Below are 23638 nucleotides of genomic sequence, written 5' to 3' on the forward strand. Positions count from 1 at the left end.
GTATTTATTGCAAACCCAATTAATTGTACTATTATATTCTTCTCTACAATTCTGTGATTTTCTTATTCTAACATCTCAGAAATCTGAGTAAAATCACATTATTATATCAGAACTTACAAAATATCTTTAATTCTTAATATTACTTCTTAAAAGTAATATCTGAAGAAATGTAACTTTTTTGTTTTACCAAAGTAAATCCAAGGCCTATATGCTTAAGATGGAGTTCAAATCCCAGACACAAAACCAAATTAATGTTCAAAAAGAAGGTTTATCTCTATTCTAAGCTTAAAATTCTAATCATCCCACCCACTGTGGGTGAGAGAGAGAAATTTGTGCAGTTTTTTTCCTCAACATCCAAATGTAGATTCTGTACCTGAAACTTATTCCTTTGTAAACAAATATATTTTAAAATATTTTATCTTAAATTGAAAACTTGAATATGCAAAAGTGGAGGTCAAGAAAGATTAAATCCTATGACTGTTTATAAATATGAAGTATTTTTACCTTCATTCTTTATTCTTATGATCACAGTAGCAATTTCATTTAAAGTTTCATAGGTTAAACTTGGCTTACTGAATTCATGGAGATAAAGTAGCAATTCCACACTTCACCTTAAACATTTTCTACTAAACATTCTTTCAGCATCATTTTTTGTAGGATAGCCTGAATTCCAGAACAATTCCCTGAAATATGTCTTTTTTATCTGGTAATGCTGAAAATTCTTGTGTTTTCATTTGTTCATGAGTATGTGTGTACAGCTGTCTACATTTAAAAAAGATTAGAATTTCAAGCTTTAGCATTTCTTTTTGTTCCATCACAATCAGGAATTTGAATGTAAGAATAACATTTTACATTGGTAGATATGAAATTTTTTAACAAAGGTGCCAAGGATGATTAAATCAAGTAAAATCAGAGTGAAATCTTGCAGTTTGAATGATGCATAGCTATAGATGAGATGTGTTTATATAAAATTGCATCAGTTATTTTACTAGGGCAAGGCAATATTCAGAGTAGATATTATTTTCTGAAGCTTTGCACAGCAGGAAAGTTGCAGAATTCTAAAACTGGCATAGAGACATTCAGTCTTTTAAAAAGATTGGCTTGTTCCTCTCTCTCTCTTTGTTGGCTTACTCTTTTTTTTTTTTTTACAGTTTTAAATTGTTTGTACCTCAACCCACAAGTTTTCTCACTTTTACCCATCTGATTCTCCCTCCATCTTACTGTGGGTGGTACTGAGTGAGCACATGTGTGGTGTTGAGTTGTTGGCTGGGGTTGCACCACTACGTGTGCAAAGTGAAGATATTGATTACCCCACAGACCCATAACATTTAGATTTAAGGGTCAGTAACATGAGTTAGAACAAGACAAGTTAGCAACAAGCACAAGTGTGTTGAAATGGTCAGCTCAAATACCTCTTTGCAATGAGCAAGCATAATTCCTTCATTACCAAAGACAACCTTTAACTAATATTTGAGAGCCTCATCCTTTTGATACCAGATGCATATTATTTGCATTCATACAGCATCATAAATAAATTATTTTGCTTCAATTTCTTGAACAGTTCAAAAGCTATGTAACATGTATATATCTTTTTTTAGTCTTTGAACTTTTTTGAAAGCTATTTTACACTGTCATTATCTTTCCCTGTCAAAACTGTCAAGTTGCATTAAAAATGAAAGAACACATTTCCTTAGAAATGAGGTACTTGTTGTTATGAAAAGGGAACAACTTGACCTTACTAATGGGTCAGCAAGAGCATTAACAGTGTTTTCAGATATGGAAATGTACAGAACATTTGTTATGACCTTTTCAGACTTCAAGTTCATATTATTGATTGAGATCACAATTCAAGAAATACAGAAATTTAATAAAAGTAAGGAAAAAAATCATATCTGCAGCTGAAGTTTTAAAAGAAAGCAAATTGGTTAACCAGCTTAGGTCACCACCTATGTATCTGTATTTGATGAAAGGCTAAATTAGCTTTCAGTAGTGAACCACCTGAGTAAATATTTTTTTCTGTTTGCTTCACTATTGAAGTTCCTCTACATTATTAGCAGAAAGAGGAGATACGATTAAGAGCTTGAAAGAGGAAAGATTATTTTCCTCTTCCAGGGTATAGCTATAAGAATCATGGAAGGGGCATAGAGTTATTTGGTTTAGTATGTTATAAAATATGGTATAACAGAAAAATAATGAAGAGAAAGTCCCTATATTGCTTTGCTATTTTAGGCAATGGAGTCTAGTTTGTCCTTTAGCAGGTGTCAAATATGCAAAATTTTTATCTGCAGCATAGCTTTTATTCCATTTTAGACTCATGGAAATACAATAATATAAATTATATAAAAATGATATACAATATAAAAATTATATATAATCATATAAAAATAATTTCCAGTCTTTTTGTCTCAACAGTAAACAATTAATGACTCAGGCTGCTCTTTTAAAACAGATCATGAGCAAGTTAAGTGTTTTACATATGGTGTGTATTAAGGAGTATGTTATATGTATATGTTGATATACATACATACATATATAATGTATTATACAGGATGTTTGATATATATATGTACATACACACCTATATGCTATTGTGCAAACCATAACTACAGTGAGAGTAATATCATAGAATCAAGGTAGGAAAATACCTTTAAGATCATGCAAATAAGAGGAAAACACATCATGTTATTAAATTAAAAAGAAGATGCTGCTCTGCTTTTCAGTCCAGAAATGGGAAAAAGAAATGGGAATTACTTTTTTCAGAGCTGTAGCTGAGCTAATGCAATGTATTCACCAATATTAAGCCTTTATTGGCAAGGTGAAAATGCTCCTGTTGCATCCAGTATAAAATACATTGGACACCTGCATGGGCGGAGTGAAGCTGTTGTCACTCACTGTGTGATTATACTGAATAAAGAATGACTGTTTCAAATCTGCCATGTATTCTTCCTTGAAGTTCTGACATGCATAACCCTAGGATGATGGATAATACATTGACTATGGTTGACTACATTGACAGGACAAGAAATTCTAAGACAAATTTCAAAAGTGCTTCTTCAGTCAGCCTCCTGAGACAAGATCCTCTTCTGAAACTCCATCTTTATTTTGCAATTTTATTTTTTAATATTATTTTATATTTGCATATTAAACTGCCAGCATCCCCAAACCACAAATCCAGATATAACAAAACAATTAACAGATTACAGGTATGTAAAATATGTTTCATCTGTGTTTTTCTGCCACAAATAATAAAAAGTAAGTATTTTGTAAACTTGCAAGTCCCCACTGAAGTATCACTTCCCTGAAGGAGAGTTTGCTAGGAGCTGTATATACTGCAGTAAGCTCAGAGCTGTTGGAAATTTGATAGGAAATTCTCTGAGGACTTCAGTGCCCAAAGGAATTTGTTTTCAAGAGCAAATATTGTATGCCTCCTTGTGATAGTGATGGTCATAATGGATCCTCAAAGCAAATTCTAGGGGAGACAGATAACACAATAGCCAAGGTACAACAGGAGAAGTGCACCTACCTAACCATAATGCTGGTCAAGGTCTGAATCAAGTCATGCATGGAAGAAACTATCATCATTATCGCTATGCAAATATGACTATAAATTAATTGTCCTGTTCCATAAACAGTGGACAGCGGAGAGCCCACTGAGCTTGCCTGCACAGCTCCAGGCTGCATGCCAGGATCTCTCGTCGAGTAGGGACACCTCTCAAGGTTACTCTCTGAGGAGACACTTCTAAGGAACAAGCTAAAAGCAAAACTTTACTTAATTTACAACAAATTTGCACCATGATTTTAGTGTAGTTCTCTTTCTCCTTTTCTTCTTTCCTCCTTTCCTCCTAATATTATATTATATTATATATCATAGAAATAATTTTGTTTTAAAATGAAATCTTCATTAAAAACCCGAAGTGGTTGAGAGAGGCAGTACCATAACAAATGATTCAAAGACTCTTTAGCTACAAAAAAAAAAAAAAAAATTCCTTATTTGAATTCCAAACTTGTTTGGTTTTTTTTTTCCTTGATTCTGATTTTGTTGAATTTTCTGCCATTGCTGAGACATCAGCTGTTTTCTTGCTTATTTGTGCTACAAGTATATAACTATAGCTTTTCAGGCAGTGATTACAGTATTCTACTGCAGAACTCTCATGAATAATCAGTGCACTCACTGTAGAGCTGACTGAGAACCAGAAAAAGGTACTGTGAAAATACTGTTCTTTTTTACTATATCTATTCTTAAAAATTTATTTAGGCTTGAAGAAAACTAACCTTCACAGACTGGAAATGGCAACTACTTGAAACCTGCAAATAGAGCAGCCATTTTAGTGTACAGCACTAAGACTTGATTCTAAGACTCAAGTTAGTTCTCTGAAAAATCCTTGATAACTATGACTCTTTTGAAAAATAATTTTGTCTTGCAAAATAAACATCTTTTCTGTTCTTTTTATAATCACAATGGAAAAGATATGCTGGACTGTAAATAAAAGATATTTATAGTATCAGAGATAGGTCCTGGACTCAAAAGCAAACCTTTTTTTTGCAGGCAGCCTCATCAGGGCTGCCCCAACACAAACAAAAAAATCCCAATAAACAAACAAGCAAAAAGACCATCAACAAAAAACTGCCACAAATTATAAGACTGTATAAAAATATATTTTGGAATTAAAATGAGTGTAAAATTTTGACTTAGCCTAATTACTTAAGTAAACAATGTTCATAGAATCAAGAATGGAAGGAGATATGTATCTACCTGTACAATATTTTCCTTCTTGTTACCCTAGAAAAGAGAAAAATAACTTCTGGATTTAAAATAAATCTAATTGGTTAAAAGGTATAGGAGAAATATAATTTTCTACAGTTTTATAATGAATAGCTTGCCAACAAGGGGATAGGCAAGTGTGCTTCCAATACTTTTACAATTTATTTATTTTAAAAGATGATTATGTTGATGTCTCCTGCAAAAGAATGTTGGAAATTTACAGACATAACTCAAAATTAGATTATTGTCACAGACCTGTTTGACAGTCTTAATTTTATTGCAGTTAATTTTCCTTATGCATAGAAGATCCTTATAGCCAGACTGACTATTTATTGAAAGTCACATGTACAAGAAATAGCTTTTAGTCTTTTATTGAAAAACTGAAAAGTTCAGTTCAATTTTCTAAAAATAAAGTCATTATTAAAAAAAAATCACTAACTTATGCTATATGGAGGTGCCTTTTTTTAGGATTATGCTAATGACTTTGCTATGCTGTGATACAGAAACATCTCTGATGAAATAAATAAGGTACAGTTTGAAATAGTGTCAGAAAAGGAGATGGGATGGTTTCTACTGACAAATAGAAGTCATTCTAGAAATGTTTTATTTTCATACATTTTAAATCAGTAGACATTGATATTGTTAGAATACTGGGTAATGAAAAAAAAAAAAAAAAAAGAGTCCCGGAGTCTGGTTTCTGGTTCTGCCTGAAGCATGGAGTCATTGATTCTTTAGCCCAAAGCAGTTGCTAGAACATAAGCAAGAGCTCAGAAAGAAGAGCTAAGAGAGTTCCCAGCCTAATGCACAATCAAATATGACTCCGTATTATTAGCTGACAGTTCTCAAAAGGAAGGAATTCTAGTATCAAACTTCACTGGTAAAAGGACAAGGAACAGTGTGATATGCTAAATCCTGACACCAGATCAGAAAAATTGTGAGAGTCAGACTCTAAACATACCAGGCAAAGAGCTAAAACACCTTAGGCAGGTTCAGTCAAAAAGAAGCAAAGGTATGTCAAACACTTTAATTGTTGACAGCTGTCCTTGGGTTGCTTATTATGGCTCCTTACTATTCACTCTGTGATTGATCACCTAAGTCATATTAGTTTCTGCAACCCTCTTTTGGATTAATGAAATAGTGCAAATAGAAGAAACAAAGAATAATGAATAGTAAATAAACTCCAAACTTTGATTTAAAGCTCACGAGGTGGTTAAATTCCTTCCTTCAACTGGCATAAGGAATTTCATGAAGGTCACACAGAGAGCCTGTGACAAACTGGTATTGCTGTTTAATCTTCAACTAAAAAGCATTTTATGTTTTATAAAATTGCACAAACATATAAAATGTCACAAACTGGAAACTGTGGCATGAACACAGTATATATACATGTAAAATAAAATTGTTTCTGTTAAGCTTGTTAAACCTTCTAGTATGGAAAACAGGTGAAGCAAAATACCTGCTGATTACTGCAAAATTCCACATGTATTTCACTTATGATGTCTTATTTTCTGGAAGACATGTTATTTATTGCAGCTTTCAAAATTATTTATACAAATAACAAATAATATGCAAAACTTAATTTTAATGTCGTGTAACTATAACTTGGTTATTATATCATTCTTTATTACTATGTAGAAAGTTCCTCTTGCTAAATTACTTGGAAATATAGAAATAATAGATAAACTAATTAGTATATTTTATACAAAATCAAAGTTGCTGCTTAAAGATGCACATATTTGTCAACAAAATATACTTCTGTTACATAGAAATCATTACTAATCATTACTAATAGAGAAAATACAGTGGATATATATATATATTATCATATATATATATGATAATTTTCTTGTCCTTTTTCTCACTCCTATGCTTCTTAAATGTATGCACAAAATTCAGGACACAGAATCAGAAAAAAAGTTAAGCTTGTTGGGGGGAAGTTAATGGATATCATTAAACATTTCTACAGAATTTTACTACCTGTCATAGCTCTCCTGCTTTTACACTCCTAATTAGTTAAATTTAATATGTTTTGAAAGCAACTCAGATGGTTTTTCATTTGCCTATATAAATGTAGTGTATGGTGTATTCACACCAAACTAAACAGCTAATCAATCAGCTGAATAAATATGGATGGTAGTTTCTATAATTTTGGATATATAACTTTTTTGAGCTATCAAATGGGAGAATTACATTTTCTGCTTATATTTTTATAGATGATTATTTACATATTTTTCTTATTTTGAAGGTTAGATATGCTTCTGAAATGTAGCTGTTTGCATTAATGATATTTCATTTTTTTTAAATATCAAAAAACATCACATTAAAAAAAAAAAATCAAGCTGTTGAAAAGTGTGCATATCTGCCCTCATAGTAGAGGTGGACCTTTGTGAACTTCTCTTTGCACCTCAGTCTTTGTATTTTACTCTTCCCTTACTGACCTTCAGGTTATGAAATACCATGTTCATCAGTTCCAAGAGCTATAAATTAAATGACTCAAACAAAATTAGATGCCATTCAATTATATACTCCCACATCCCTTCAGGAATCACCACACCTACCACAAAGTCATAACAGTTGATGTAGTTTATGAGGGAGTACGGCAAAAGTGGAAGTCAGGGGAGCACTTCACAGCAATTTCATTCAACAGGTTATTATTCCCAGGGTGTCACAGTTAATGCAGAGAAAGAGCATTCAGGGAGGTACAAAATGCAGCCTACAGATAGATGTGTCGCTCTTGCATTGTTTGTTTTTTTCAGTATTTACTGCAGACTAACAACAAAGAGGCAAAAATTTGCATGCATTAACAAGAAGGGAAAGGAAGTCTCACCTTTTGAAATAAATAACTAAATTACTTTTCCCGGAGGTCAGAACTTTTTTTCCTGTGATTTTTCTTTTGCAGGATACAGAATACAACTTTATTAATGCCATGACTATATAATCACCAGGAAAAGTTACACAATCAACTTATAAATTCTTGGAATTAGAGATTAAGAAACTTTATTTTATGCAACAATATAGAACATCTAATACTCTGGAGGCTCTGGGATAAAATGTCTGAGATGACTGTTGTCATGGCTTTATTTTTTTCCCTAATGGAACAGCAAGCAGAGTTCAGAGAGGCTTGAGATGAAATACTTGAAACATTTTTTCAATTATTATACAACATTTCTGAGAAAGGAAATGAGTTATGCTGTAGTTCAAAATACCAAGAAATGTGAATGACAAGAATAATCTTTTTTACTTTAAGAAATAAAATATTAAAATATATTCACTGTATTTTCCAGCTACTGAAAGGTCTTTCACCTTGACTTCAAGTACTCAAGAATACTAATAGTACTCAAGAATCCTAAGCATGAGAAATGTTTTGGACACATAGATTTCATTGTTAGTAATTTTCTATCCTGTGTAAGATTTTTATCATATGTTAGATTTTCTCATAATATGTAAGAACCTACAGTATTTTATTCATAATTTTCAATTCTTAACTCTGTCTTGGAACTTAAACCCTGGGTGTTACAGCCCAGAACTTACAAGTGCCTTAATACTGCAATGAATTTTGCTTTCAGCAAATAGAGCAGTGAGTGCTCCATATGGAAATAGTGAATTTCACAGCTGAAGCTCATCTACTGTTCTGCCTTTTAGCAACTAAATATAAAAGCTGTGAGAGTGTCTAACGGAAACACTCCTGTCAATGCATGGATGGAAAAGTCAATATTAAGTAAAAAGGAACTGAATTTCACTTGTTAGGAAAGAAAAAACAGGGTATGCATGTGGGAGTAGGTGCAATCAAGTGATGTTTACATCTACATAATTAAAAACTGTTAGTTCAAAAGAGGCATAACCCAAAAAAACGTTGTTCTAAATAGCTGGTAAAAAAGCAAAGTGTTCTTATGAGATGACTGAAGCATTATTTTTATGATTTTTTTTGTTGCAACTGAAGTAGTTATAGCTACCTTAGAGATGAGTTGATTAAAATTTATAGCAAAATATGGAATATAGCTGTCTTACAAAAAACATGGTATGCCCACTCTGAATGTTGCTTTCCACTGAGAATCCTTATTTCTGCTTAATTTAGACTGAAAAATAATGACTAAGTGCCATTTGGATAACAGTTACATAGCCATATTTAAATCAGAAGAAAAAAGTAGATCTAGAATTTTATGGGAACTTCAATGTAAAATCACATTTCTGTCATCTTCCCTTTACTAATACATGAGCTGAGATATAGATAATGGAAAGGTGGAGAGATAAAAGAAGAGTCTCTTTCATTATCTTCATCTATTTATAGAAGAATATAGGTAATAAAAATAGCTAAACTATCCCTTGTCCCCTCTAAAAAATGGAGTCTGTAAGTGAAGTGCCCCAAAACTTCATTAGGGTAGTATTTTCTTTTCCATTATGGAGATAACTTTAAGGCCACAAAAAACCTTACTAGACAAGACTCTTAAAAGGGTTTATGGTTTTTCATCCACTCAGAGTTATACACATGGGAGAAATAATAACACAATATTCCTAAGAGCTCAAAACAACAAAAAAAACTTCATCAGAAAATCAGAGCACTTTGGGAAAATTTGGAGCAGCATTAAATCAACATAAAACATTTCACAAAGCATTAACTCAGCCCATTCCACTTCGCAAACTCTAAGCCCATCCAATTTTAAGTTACTCAAAACTTCAAGAGAGAATCAAAAGATGAAACAGAAAAAAAAGACAGAAAAGTTATGGAAAAGAGCAAGTATAGCTACTACTCCTGTTTCCAGAGGTGTTCAGCTGGTAAAAATTCCAAGAGGCAGTAAGGTCAAGACGTGCATTTGCAGCATCTCCCTGGGTAGGTACCCTTTGGCTTTCCTGGGCCCTGCCCCCAATTGGGACTTGTGGCCACTTGGCCACTCCGGAGCTGGACAGGGGCTCCAGGGGCAGGTGTGGAGTGCTGCCTCTGGTGTGCCAGGGATTGGTGGCTTCTGCCAGGCTGGTGTGCAGAGCATTGCCTCACCAAAGGCAAGGCCTAAACTTGACCCTTCTCCCATACACATGCATGGAATTTTTCAGGCCAGCAATCTTTCCAGTCTATCACAGATTACATTCAATAGTTGGTCAGTGGTTTAGAAATAGAACTTTAAAAAAACGGTTTAACAAATGTCCAATCGTATTTTAATTAAATAGCTTTCAAAAAGTGTTCTTGCAGGGATATTTTTAGGTCCCATTATTTAAATTTATTCAGTAATGTAATATTTGATGTGTATTAATAACACAAAAATAACACAAATAAAAGATATTTGGGAATTTCCTACTGAAATCTGTGGAATGTATACATTAATTTTGAAAATAACACTCCTGTCAAAATAAAACTTATTCTAATTCTGCCAACTTTATAGGAATAATGTTCACTGTCACCCATGATATTTAGCTACTAAAACTAATACTTACATACATGTTGAGACAGAAACATAGACTGAGGGGAATTATTCCACAAATTTCAAACCTCAGGCCTTGTATCAAGCTCTAAAACAAGCTCAGTTCAAGTTCTTTCCTAGAACTGCAAAGTTTCCCAATCTCATTAATGCTACTGTGACTGTGATATGTTACACTTGAGAAATATGGTGCATATTGATACAAGGATTTAGGTCCAATGCTTATTAAAAGCAGGATGGTAACATTAAATAGTTGGCAGTGAAACCAGGAAATCCACAAGCTGTGATATTTATAAAGTTAGTAATAGATTTGGAGTATTTTCTGATTCTCCTAGGCCATTACTTCATTAAATATCATCATCACAAAATAACTACTTGAACACAGACACCAAACAAATGCTGAACTTGTTATTCTGAATATACTGGATTTAAAGGGAAAGAAACTATGTATGCAATTTTAGACACTTTAGATGAAGCTGAAACATTCTGTTATAGGGAAGGGGGGATGTTCCTTTCTTTTGATCAAAATAATAATAAAAGAACATGACTTACAGTAAGATCAGTGTTAATACTGCTTCCAAAATGCTGGTGAATGCTAATAAAATAGGAGCTGGTGTGAGAGCTGGAACAATTCTGTGTGCTTTGGGTGATGTTGACATTGAATGTACATCAAACAACTTAAAAACTCAGTGCATTAAGTAGGGATAAAGAAATTGTCATTAATTCATACATGTAACAAAGTTGGCATCAAGTTAAAACTTTCTGCATAAATTGATGGTGTCAGAATATTTTCTCAGCCTTTGCTTTGCAATGAAAAAATATATTAACAAAGAAATAAGAAAAACAATGTTTTTTTTTACATTAATTATATTTTCCACACAGCTGATTGATTGTATTCAAGATATTTCAGCCTCCAAGCAGTGACATAGGATAAATCATATTTCCTTCCATTTTCCTCTAGGGTTAATAATATTTTGAAACGAGTATGATGAAATAAAATGCTTGTTCTGGATGTAAATATTACTCAGAAAGAAACATGACAAATTTAGCTTTTCTTTATTGTTTCAATGTTCAGATGTTATAGCACCTTGCATTACAAATCAATGAGTATTAATTATAATTCCCATGGATCTATATGGGAGATGTGAATGCACCTCATCTTATAGAATGAGGGTATGCTGGTTTAAAACCCAGCTAGAAAATTAAACCCATTCAAGCTGCTCTTTTGTTCCCCTGTCCCTTTTGATAATGGAGGAACACTAGAAGAGATTATATGCGTGAATCAAAATTATCTGAAAAACTGCAAAAACCACAAGAATATTAATAAAAGAATGTACAAAAGATAAAGAGAGGTTTTACCAACAAAAGTGTATTCACCACTGAACAAACAAAAACACCTCCCAAATGTAGAGTTGTGTTTGCACTGTATATCCCCTCATAATTGTTTGTCCCTCCATATCCCCTCTGTATCTGTTTGGTTCATCCCAGCTTTCCCATCAGTACCTGTATGTCCATCAAACCCCAACCCATCCCCCTGTCTCCTCCTAGGCGATGTGTCTATCACTTGGTGACCCTTCCCCATTGTCCAGATCCTTCTGGCAGGGTCACCGGGTAACTGGACCCTGGCTCTGGGACTCCTCCCCCACCCCCTCCTCAGTGGTCACTCTGAGGCCTTGTCCCCAGAGAGCCACTCCCATGTCCTTCTCCCGTTGGCTGCTCGGGTTTCCCCGTCCCCCTATATCTGGCTGCTCCAGGCAGGGAGACCCTCTCTCTTGCTCTGGATGTCCTTCGAGGACAGATGTGGCCTGGGATCTCTCCAGGTCCCCATTAAACTTTGGAACTAATCCTGAGGGAGAGCGCCTCTTTGCTTGTGGGACCAGCTCGTCTTTGAACTCATGCAGGAGCTTCTCCAAGCCCCCCGGGATCCAAGGAGAAGTTCCTTCCCTCTGCCCGACTCGCCCCACTGCCCAGCTGGCCGGGGTCCACAGGGGATCTGTTCCCATGGATTCGAGGGGGAGGCGCAGCACCCAAAGACAGTGCCCGGTATGGTTTCCCAGACAAAGGCAAAATGGCAACTGGCCCTGGGCTGGGGCTGCATCATATTAAGAAAAAACAAGGCTCTAATTTTACTATGCTTTATTTGTTCTTCAAGGAGAAGATTATAATCATGGGGCTTTGTTAATTTGATACTTCTTTTTAGAATTTTAAATTTGAAAATAATGTAAAAAAAATGCAGACAGTTATTATTTCACACACATTTCAGAAAATAAAATATTTGAGGCTATGATGGCATCCCTTGTAATCACTTAATCTCTAGTTGCTAGTATTTTTTGTTATGCTTTCTTTCTTGGTTTTTTGCTTTTAATCATTTAATCTATTTACAGTTTCCTATTTCTTTTTTTTTTTTCTAAACAGTCTGTGATTTCACACATTTATTTCTGGATCAATTCATATATAATATATCTTAAAATATGGAATGTAAATGTTTTCCCCACAGTAATTGGAGGCTGGACTTCCATGTTTCATTGGTAATCTCTTCATTTATGATAGGTAAATGCTGGTAACTACTTTCTTTGTTAGTTATGCCTCTGTAAACACTTGACAACAAGTTATGGGGTGAATCAGAAATTCTGAATGTTAAAACAGATTTGTTTAATATCAGGATACAGCTGTTATGATGTATGTAACAAGAAGTAATTAATCTTTGACATCAGTGACATGAGTGAGATCTGCCTTTATTTCACTATATCAATACTTTTCATTGTAAAGTGACATCCACTGTTGCACTACTAGTTTATAAATTGTTGTAAATATTAAAGTCTAAAATATATTTATAGAATTGCCATTAATTACTTATTCATATCAGCATTTAATTTTAAGCAAATGAGCAGCCCTTCAACAACAAACATGAATATTTATACAATTAAATTAAGAATCTGTTTTAAGCGTTTCCTTGCACAAAACGAGTTCTCAGCATTACAAAAGATCTCACCCGAATATACTACATATATATACTCACAAAGTACATGGGACACACCTCAACCAAGCTAGCAGTACCTAATATGAACATTACATCTACACTGTTCTCCCTAGACTTCATTAGTGACTGTCAATCAGTCTATCAGCTGAGAGAAATGGTCTCATTCAGAGTACTGTTCATCTGACCTAATTTAGGCATCTATTTTGGGGCAAGATTGATTGTCTTACACAGTAGCTGTTTTTCTCCATTTACAGGAAAGATTGTGGTGATTAGTATACACAGTAGTTTTCTACATTTGATCAGAACACCACCCAACATATTTCTGTTACAAAGTGAAGTATCATGCAAGAGGTTGAGAGTAGTTCCAGCTGAGATTGTTCATATCATGAATAATACAAGTAGCACAGTTAAAGAAGCAGTGTCTATTAACTGGACTATGCAATAACACTTCAGCATGGCTACATGATCTCAAAAACCTGAAGTTTATTTGTTCAGAGCAAGCATAATAATTTTCAAAACAATTCTGCAATGTAAAAGTACTCACATAGTATCATACCTCATGCATTAAAATACAAATGAAAAAAAGGTAAAAAGGTAAAAATGGTTCATTTTCCTATAATATTAGGGGGAAAACTGGAAAGAAACACACATAAAAAAGCATTTTAAAGTGTATTCATCCCGATACAGGATATAGTCCTGTATTTCCATGAAATTTCTCTTACTTAAATCTAATTTCTGTAAGAACAGTTTAAGTTTTTGTTTCAAGGTGTATGAAGGGTATTTTGTTCTGCTTGTATATTAGTACAAGCAAAGACCTACAATCAAACAGTGGCACATCAACTTGTTATGTGTAATGAATATAATACGCGCTGGTATAACATGATGTATGTAATATTTGGTATTGTTGGGAGCACACACAAGTCGGCATTGGGAGTTGCCCCCACATATTTGGAAACCAGTGTCTGACAAAACCTCATTTGCAAACTAATACATGTGGCTTGTCCAGAGATGGGTCGTTTCTCGAGGTGATACAGGAACACCTGGGCGATGATCATCCCACAAGGACTCGAGATTGGGATTGCTGGAAACCTCCAGGCTGATACTTCTGAATGCTGAGTTCCAGTAACTACATCAGGGAGATTCATCACCACCAGACACTGAATTGTTCCACCCCAATGCAGAGAAAAGAGACTTCATGAATATGTGGGACTTTGAACAGAAAGAAAAGGCTGATTGCCAAAATCCCCGCCTCGGGCAAAATATTGCCTATAAAAACTGCTTGTACCAGCAGGGTGGTGTGTGGGCATAGGGGGAACCTCTGCTGAGGCTGTCTACTCTGTGACGCACCCACCGCTGGTCCCGGGCTCAGCACTGTCGTTTTCCTTGTGGCTGGCTCAGAGAGAATTCGATTGCTATAATAAAATTTTATTTTTATTTTTAATTTGGCTGGATCGATTTTTATCTATAACAAACCTTACTTGATTTTAAAAAATGCAACTATATTATTTTACTGTTATTTCACAGATATTTTCTTATTTCAGATGTAGTTCCATGAAGTATTGTCCTAGGTTAAGATATAAAGATGTATTTTTATCCCTATCTCCAAGAGCTGTTGAAACCAGGAGGGATATTGTTTTTCCTTATCTCCTGTTAATGGACCCATCAATCCCTTGCTGCATGACTCAGAGATAACTCCCTCCAGGAGCCATTTCTGTTTAACTGGTCACCAAGGATCTGCCACATGACACTCAGAATGATATCAGCCCATTGTGAGATGCTCTGTCCAGGGGGGAGGAGCTAAGCATCCCCACCTGGATATAATCTGGGGTTTAGGACAAAACAAGCAGCTTTTACTGGTTTCCAGAGGACAAGAGCTACCAGATCTTTACTATGGGATCACCACTTCAAAAAGACCCTCTCATCTGGATTGCTACCAGCACCCTAACTAGCAGGGTATCAGGTTGTATTCTGACTCTGTCAGTGATTTTTCTTTTGTATTATTGCATGTATTTTGTTTTTTTCCTTTTTTTAATTAATTGTATTTCTGACTTTGAGTCTCTCACTGGTTTTGCTTCCAAACCAGAAAAAAAGAGATAGACAAGAAAATAAGAAAAATAAGATGAATATTGTAATACTTCTTTTGTCTTCATTATAAATAATATTTGAAGGACCTTACAAAATCTGAATTTGGGACAAAATCTACTTAAAGGACTAAACCTCTTTCTGCATTTATTTAAATTACAGACCATTTCACTGAAGGCATAGGGACTATTTTATTTAGACATTGGAATAACTAATACTGTTTGGTCAGGTTTCATAGCTATGGATTTTTTCTACAATTATGTTATTTCAAAGTTGTGAAAATCATATTGATGCCTTTGGGATCTATTTTGATTGAAAGTTCTTGATGTGAATTGTGGAGTGCCAGCATGACAAGCTCCTTTACAATAAATTCTGTGTCATCCTCCTGAGCTGCACTGAGAAAATTCAGCTTGCACTTACTTTCCATGGAACGACTTCATTAGACAAGATCAGATAAAATTGTATTTGCAATTTTCTGAAAATTGACAGCTTCCTTTTAAAAGAAAATGTAATAAATTGGCTATATTCTGCCAAAATTAATTCAATCAATAGAACATAGCCACCTGTTGATTACATTAAGATTATAAAAGTCTAAAGGGTAACGAGTCCTAGCTTTAGTACCAGCTAGTTACTGATACTTAATCCATTTCACCTGAACCTGCTTAATGGGGTTTATAAAACATCATGACAATGATGTCAAAGGCATTAAAGTTTACCTATCATTCTTCAAAGAACTGCTTGAGACACTGATATCCCTGCCTCTCAAGAGGAATGTTGAAGTTTTCCTTTCCTCCTATACTCCAAAAGTTATTAAGTTTGTCAGAAGGAAAGTCATAATGGGTGATCCTATTACAGTACTTTCCTAAATCAAGAACTCGCTACACTGAAGATGACCCTTCAAATCCAAACATAAATCAGAATTTTAAGACAGTTTATAATTGAAATTTTAAAGTGGCTTTTTACTATTTTTTCTACGTAAAAAAAAAAAAATTGCAAAACTAGTAATAATCTCTTCTGGGTCAATGTTTCTTCTAGTCTATTAAACCTTGGTCAAGGCTCAGAGCTCCTATCTTTTTGAAACCATACTTAAAGCCACTTTAAATAGCACTGCTTTCTCTAAGTCATTGTAGTACGTGCTTTTAGACAGAAAAGGTTTCTGACATTTAGTTATTCTTTCCCTCATATTTCTTTGGTCAATATTGTTTTTTTGTCAAAGTAATTTTCATCTCATCAGTCGGCTTTTGTCAGCACTTTAACAGTAATTTTTGTGTGCCTTATAAAATTTATGTTTCCTTTTATCATATGTATAAAATATAAAATTCCAAAATTGCAATAAATTCTAATAATTTATGGATTAATTTTGTATCTGAATGTCAGTAAACAAAAGATTTACTTTGCTACATGCTTTATAAATTATGTAGAACTTTACTATTCCTGTAGAACCTGTTCTAATTTTTCAAGATTCTTCAAGAGTTTGCTGAGATAAAAATAAAATGTGAAGGTGGGAGTTCCTTTGCTCCCAGCATGCATAGTGATCATATTTAGTAATACCTATTTCTGAGATAGATTTGGAGAAAAAACACAAACACAGCTAAATGGGTACCAACTCCTGTTGTCTATTCATACATAATAAAAAAAAAATCTTTCCAAGCATTTGTATTTTTGAAAGAATTTAAGGTGTCTAAACATAGATTTTGAGATATGCTAAGGTTTCATTTTCTTGACAGATGCAGAATTTAATAGATTGCTCAATTGCACTGAAGAGCAATATCCCATGTTGCCTAAGATCACTGATGCTTAGGCAACTGAAACTTGTTCATTTCTTAAATAAATGAAAACCCTTTTAATGATTTTTTTCACAGCATTGTTTGAGTTTCTGAGATTTACTATGACATTCTTTTTTCTTTTCGCCTCTTGCTTTTTTTTTTTTTTTTTAAAGTAAGTTACCTATACTTGTGGAATAATCACAAATCACAGAATCAAAAAATCTATAATGCTGGAACAAACTTTTGGAGATCATCTAGTGCAAACACTCTGCTCACTCAAGGTCACCTACAACAGGTTGCCCAGGGTCATGCACAGGAAGGATATGAAGACCTAAAAGTATAGTGATCCCAAATCATTTTGGGCCACTTCTTCCAGAAGTATTTAATTTCAAGACACACTTTGAAGTTAAAAAGTGGTCCTGTCACTAGATATTTTTAAGAGGATTCGGATTCTAGTGCCATATTCTTACATTCTCCCTCACAGTACTTATGCTAACATTATAATAAGGCTTTCTTTTTTCCAGACTGAACAATCACAGCTGTCTGTCCTTATATGAAAGATGCTCAAATTTCTTAATTGTCTTTGTGACCCTTTGCTGAACTAACTGCAGCAACACCATGCCTCTTCTGTGCTGGAGAGGTCAGAAAATGACACAGAAATCCAGATGTCTTTCAGCAGTTCTAAGTAGAGGGGAGAAAACAACTTTCTTCATTTTCTGGTAATACTTTTCCTAGTGCAATCAAGGAGACTTTTGACCTTTCTTTCTGCAAGGACACAGAAGGTGACCTTCAGCAAAGGTGACCTCTGGTTGGCTTGTCCACCAAGACCCTCAGGTTCTTCTCTTTAGACCTGAGTCTAGCCAGACAACCCTGAGCATATGTTGGTGCATGGGTATAATTCCTCCCCTGGTGCAGGAATTTGCAATTCTCTTTTATGTACTTAATGAGGTTGCTACTAGCCAATTTTGCCAACTTGTTGAATCCCTCAGAAGCTGAGCACAACCATCTGGTGTGTCAAGCAGTCTTCCTGTTCTTATATCATCTGGAGTGCTGAGCATGTACTCAATCCCAGCATCCAGTCCCTAAAGAAAATATGGTACTGACCCTAGTACTGACATCTGGGTTATACACCTAAAGTACATTATTATGATCCTGCGTTTTGCCTTGTTCCTTCCTATCTGGATCCTCAATGGAACCACCTCATGGTAATTTCAATCGACTCTGCCTTCAACCTTCATATTCCCAACCATTTCTTCCTTGTTTGTAAGTATTAGGTCCAGCAGCCCAGACTCCCCTGATTGTCTGCATCAGGAAGCTATCATAAATGCACTCAAGAAACCTCCTTGGTTGCTTGTGCCTTTGCTATGTATTCTCTCCAGCTGATATCAAGCCGGCTCAATTTCCAAAGAAAATCAGGCCTACAAACCTGAGGCAATTCCTTAATGCTGCTGTAGAGGCTCAACATTTCAGTGGGCAAAGCTTCCAGGGAACTAAAACTCTTCTACAGTTGCAAATCTGCAAGTGGAGCAGCTTCTGATATTAAGTCATGAGCTTCTAGCCTTCACCATCATTGGCAAGTCCATTTCCCATCCCCAAAAAGCACAGACTCTACCACACCTCATTCAGCAGAGCTGGGAGTTTAGACCCTTATAACTGCATGGTCTCAGAGAAGGTCCTACTGATTTTTTTCTAGTGATCCCCTGTGTTGTACAGGCTGCTGAAGTTCTTCTGTAACTCCTTCATTTGATGACACAGATGGTTCTCCACCTAACTCCTGAAGGCAACAAACCCACCTCCTGCTGTTCTATCCAAACCTTGTGGTACATCACTGCTATTGCTGAGCTGTTTTATGCTGTCCTCAGCAGAGTCACTGGCTGCCATTTCTGCACTCTCCTGCAAAATCTGATGTGAAAAATGCCTTGGTTAACTGCACTCTATTAAAGACTTATGTTTTCAAAGGTTTGAATTTTCAAAAAAGCAACATGGAGAGACAGCTTGGTGCTACTGTGATGTGTCTTTTTCTAAGACAAGTAAGTGCTTGCTGTCTGCTTATGGGTATTTTCTGGATCACAGATTTGTGAAGGAGGTAAATCTTTCACCTGTAATTGCTTTGATCTTACTTTGGTATTCAAGTCTCAGCTCTCTATAGATTAAATACAAGGTGAGAAAGGATATTTACAAGAAGTTCCCACCTAGCTTACCACATTCATCTCGTATGTGTCTGTGTTACCACAAAAATGATTTTCCTTTCTTCCTTTCTATTTCCAGCTGTTAGTTCTCAGTATCAGTACTAGCATCTGTAGGACTGCAAAATTAATCAGATTATGAAACTCAGTGGAATATATTTTTTTTTCTCCCAGTGGAATTGGAGCAACTAGAAACAAATGGTCTTGGTTTATGTCACAGAACGAATGTAACTATAGCCCAAGTGAGCAGATTTTTTCCTTTTTTCTTTAAAGCCATATTTTTCAACTCACACCGCCTGAACAGCAGTATCAGGATCAGACAAATGTGCCAAACTATTGAGAAGGCATAGCAATTTATACAAGAAATTCACTGGCCATTTTAATTCTCTCTGTTATTAAAAGTTCCCAGTGTGACCTAAGAGGGACAATTGAATTTGAGGGTAATTATTAATGGAATGATTAATTGTAAAGTAGTGTCTTGCTATCAACAAAGCTAATCTCAGACTACTGTCACAGAATTTCATTAGTGCAGAATGCCTTGATCCATGTCATGTCTCCTATACTGATTATTCCTCAGACTTTTATTTTCATTCCAGTCTTTCTTCCTCTAACATCATGGAGGATTAGAGCACTCAGCAGAAGCAGGAATTGAGGTAGACTTCACAGACTGTGTTATTTGTTCTCCATCTTCTCAGCTCTCCATAAATGTTACAGTGCATGTATTTATTTGTTCCTTTTCTTCTCTTGAAGTTTGGAATCATATCCATACAAGAATCAAGTAAAGTCTATTGCATTTCAGGGACATAAGGGAAGACACCTTCCAACGTTGTTTGGCTGATGTGAAGAAAATAGAGGGAATTTAAATGCTAAACAGATATAACAATACCTAAGGAAATAGCTTACCACACATAGAGATCATTTAAGGAAGGAGTGAATAATTTGGCAATACAAAGAGATAAAGAGCAATGCTGGGTTTTTTAGAGGACTATTTGAGTTCAATTCCACATGCTACTTTTCTAAAAAGACGGTAAGCATAAGTCCATTCAAAAAACCCCACCAAAATTATTCAGCTCTCAAACTATGAAAATGAGACTATTCACCACATGCAGGTGTTTTGTACAGGAGACATATTTGATGGTGCCAGAATTTCCAGAGTAGCATGTGAAATTTCCACCTTTGTAAAAATGTTTTTAGATTTGTGCTCAATTCTTACCTAGCTAAAAAACTACTCAAATTGCCCCTTATGGATAAATACGTTCCTAGAAATATAAACCTTGTCTGCCACCTTTTTATTAGTTTATTGATCTAAATTCAACAATGTAAAAATAATTAATTTGCAAAGTATGCATACTGGTTCACTTGCTGTCTTTGAACTAAAATGTAGGATCCACATGATTTCAGTTAGAATAAACGTAGTCCCATGATGAATGCTTCCGAAATTCTCATTCTTGCAAGAGAAGGTACATTTTTTTATGTGCCTATCATAATGGGAGCATATTATATCTGAAACTCACTGACCAGCATTACTAAATATAGTGTATGCTGATTACTTCTGCTAATTAACTCACTCCCTTTAACACCTGTTGAGAACATGCAGTGAAATGTTCCAAGCTAACAAAACTCTCAAGTTGCATTTTCCATCTGTTTATCACTGTCTTCCAAAGGACAGCTATTTTTCATTCTGCTACAGTATCCGAGAATCCAATTCTTCTTTCTGCTTGTTAGAGATTGCACTTTAGAAGGGGATTTTAAGAAGTAAAGACTACACTCATGGGACTGTGTTACTGTCAGGTCAAGTAAACTAAGGATCGGTATTGAATGGCATTGGCAGGACAGAGGGATCAAGGATAAGTCACAAAATGCTGAGCTGTTGTTACTGAGAAACACTTGGAGAAATCCTGGCGTGGTTTTTTCAACCCTCATTTCTCTGTACATCACGTTAAATCTCTAAGGTTTCAGCTGTCTGGAGACAAATGATCATTCATCAGGGAAGAAAGATTCATGATGTGAAGTCCCATGAAACACTGTTTTTTTTTCTTCTCTTGATTTCCGATACCTAAAACAAAAGTCACTTCTAATTTGTCCATTTGGGGTCAGTGTAGAGAAAAATGTAATGGATATAAAGGAAATATATGTGCCAATATTGATTTGTATTTGACTGTACTTCATGTCTAGTTCGTCTTAACACAATTTACAAGCACATTTAAATGAGATTCTTCTGTTGAGTTTGCACTGTCATTCAGCAAAAATGACTATTATATGCATTATTTCGAATTTTCTGCATTGTGGTTGGGTTGTGCAAGGGCTGAGCAAATGCTGATGATTCTATGTGATGATTCCCCCAGACTTTTTTGTGGGGTTTCAATAAATTTGTCACCAACAAAACTAAGCTGTAAATACAGTAATTTAGTTTTGAATTTTCCCCATGCCAGGCCCTAAGTACACCAGTAATTAAATAAAAAAATAAATTAAAAAAAAAAAGTTTTATTCTAGAACTGTGTTGATGTATTGGAACCAAAATTATTATATTGATTCCATATTATGGAAAAGCTCTAGCTTTGATACTAAAGACAACTTATTTTTTCAGAAGCCTAAAAATGTTGATAATTTTATATCAGGGTAGGTGTATGTAGGGTGTATGTGTATATTTTAGTAAAAAAAAAGAAAAAGGAGAAAGAAAATATACAAAATAGCCATCAGCAGTACCTTCAGATAAGAAATATGAAAATCATAAATAATCACAAGTGGAGCAGTAACTCTCTGAAATTTAATTGACTTTGTTGCAAATATCAAACAAATTAAAATCAGACTGACATCCACAAATATTCCTTTACATTTACTTCCACTGTATTCCTATATGTCCCCTTGCACCTTGCACTATTTCCCAACATTTTTCACACTGAATACCTCAGCTTATATTTCTGAGGAGGTATACAAAATATGTTCACGTAAATCTAAGAGAAAATTTTTCATTCAGGAGAGAATGAAGTTTTTCAAATCTGAATGAGATGACTACACCATTGGGCAGTAACTCTCTTTTTCAGATGGCACAAAAGCTTCTGGAATTGCATAAAGAAGTCTTACTCATCTCTGTGGAAATCTATATTTAGATATGAGTTTAAAGGAATGTAGTGGGTTGGCCTCAGCTGGCTGCCAGGTGCCTACTAAGCAGTTCTATAATTTTCTCTCCACCATCAGGACAAATGGGGAAAATAGCACAAAAAGCCAACAGGCAGAGGTAAGGACAGGGAGATAGCTTACCATCATGGCAAAATAGACTCAACTAGGGAAATTCAATTCCATTGATTACCATTTAATTGTAGCAGAATTGGATAGTGAGAAATAGAAAAAAAACTAAAACCACTTTTCCCTCACCCCTTTCTTCTTAGGCGTAACTTCATTCCCAAACCTTCTCTTTCCCCCCACCCCATGCAGGGCATAGGAATCAGAAATAGGAGTTATGTTCATTTCATAATACTTAATTTCTGCTGATTCATCCTCCTCATGTTCTTCTCCTGCTCTGGTCTGGCTCCTACAGAACCTTTTTCCCTTATTCTACCCTGACCTTGATATATGCAGAGCTGTTTAGCTAACATTTTCTGAAATCTCTCTCACAGCTGCTGTGAAGCATCTTTTACTTTTTCAAAAATGCATTACCTCAGAGGCATTACTGATGTTGCTAGTTGGCTCAGCTTTGTCTAGCAGTGGGTCTGCCTTGTAGCTGGCTGGAACTGGCTGACATGGGAACAGCTTCTGGCAGTTTCTCACAGGAGTCACCTCTACATAACAAACACCTCCTGCTAGCAAAACCTTGCCATGTAAACCCAGTACAAGGTATTTATCCTGACAACAATTTGCCTTCCCTCAGGAAGAAAAACTCACGGCTGTATTAAATTATATTCTAAATATTGTTTATTAATGCATTAAAATGGCTTAAACATATCTATGTGGAGTAATAACATGGCTACAGTGGAGTTATATAAAGAAATAGCTCCAGAGGATTGCATCTGTCATGAGCTACAGGAATGATTTTTACATGTGTCAATTTCAGTATGTCAGTGTTTCTTCTTTTTTGATTTATCAAAACATTATATCTAGTGTAGACAGCTAACAATGAAAGCATTACTCTTGAGATAGAGAAAAGAAAATATTTAATACTTATCAAGATATGCTCCTACCTGGGGTCTTGGAGAATATCAGTTACATAGCATGTAATGTTACAGAGTTTAACAAAGAAGGTCTTCCCTCTGATGTCACTAACTAGGTATTACCAGCCTGAACACAATTCATAAATTAGCAACATCTCCTAAATTCCCTTATAGAACAGTAGGGTAATTCAGTAACTCTCATAACTCAGAAGGAATTTGAGAAGGCCACTAGGCCAGTCTACTGTTCAGTGTAAAGTCACCTATGAGGTCAGACTATGTTGTGCAAGGTTTTATCCTTTCAGG

Source organism: Taeniopygia guttata, chromosome 1, assembly GCF_048771995.1.
Source record: "Taeniopygia guttata chromosome 1, bTaeGut7.mat, whole genome shotgun sequence".
Lineage (NCBI taxonomy): Eukaryota > Metazoa > Chordata > Aves > Passeriformes > Estrildidae > Taeniopygia > Taeniopygia guttata.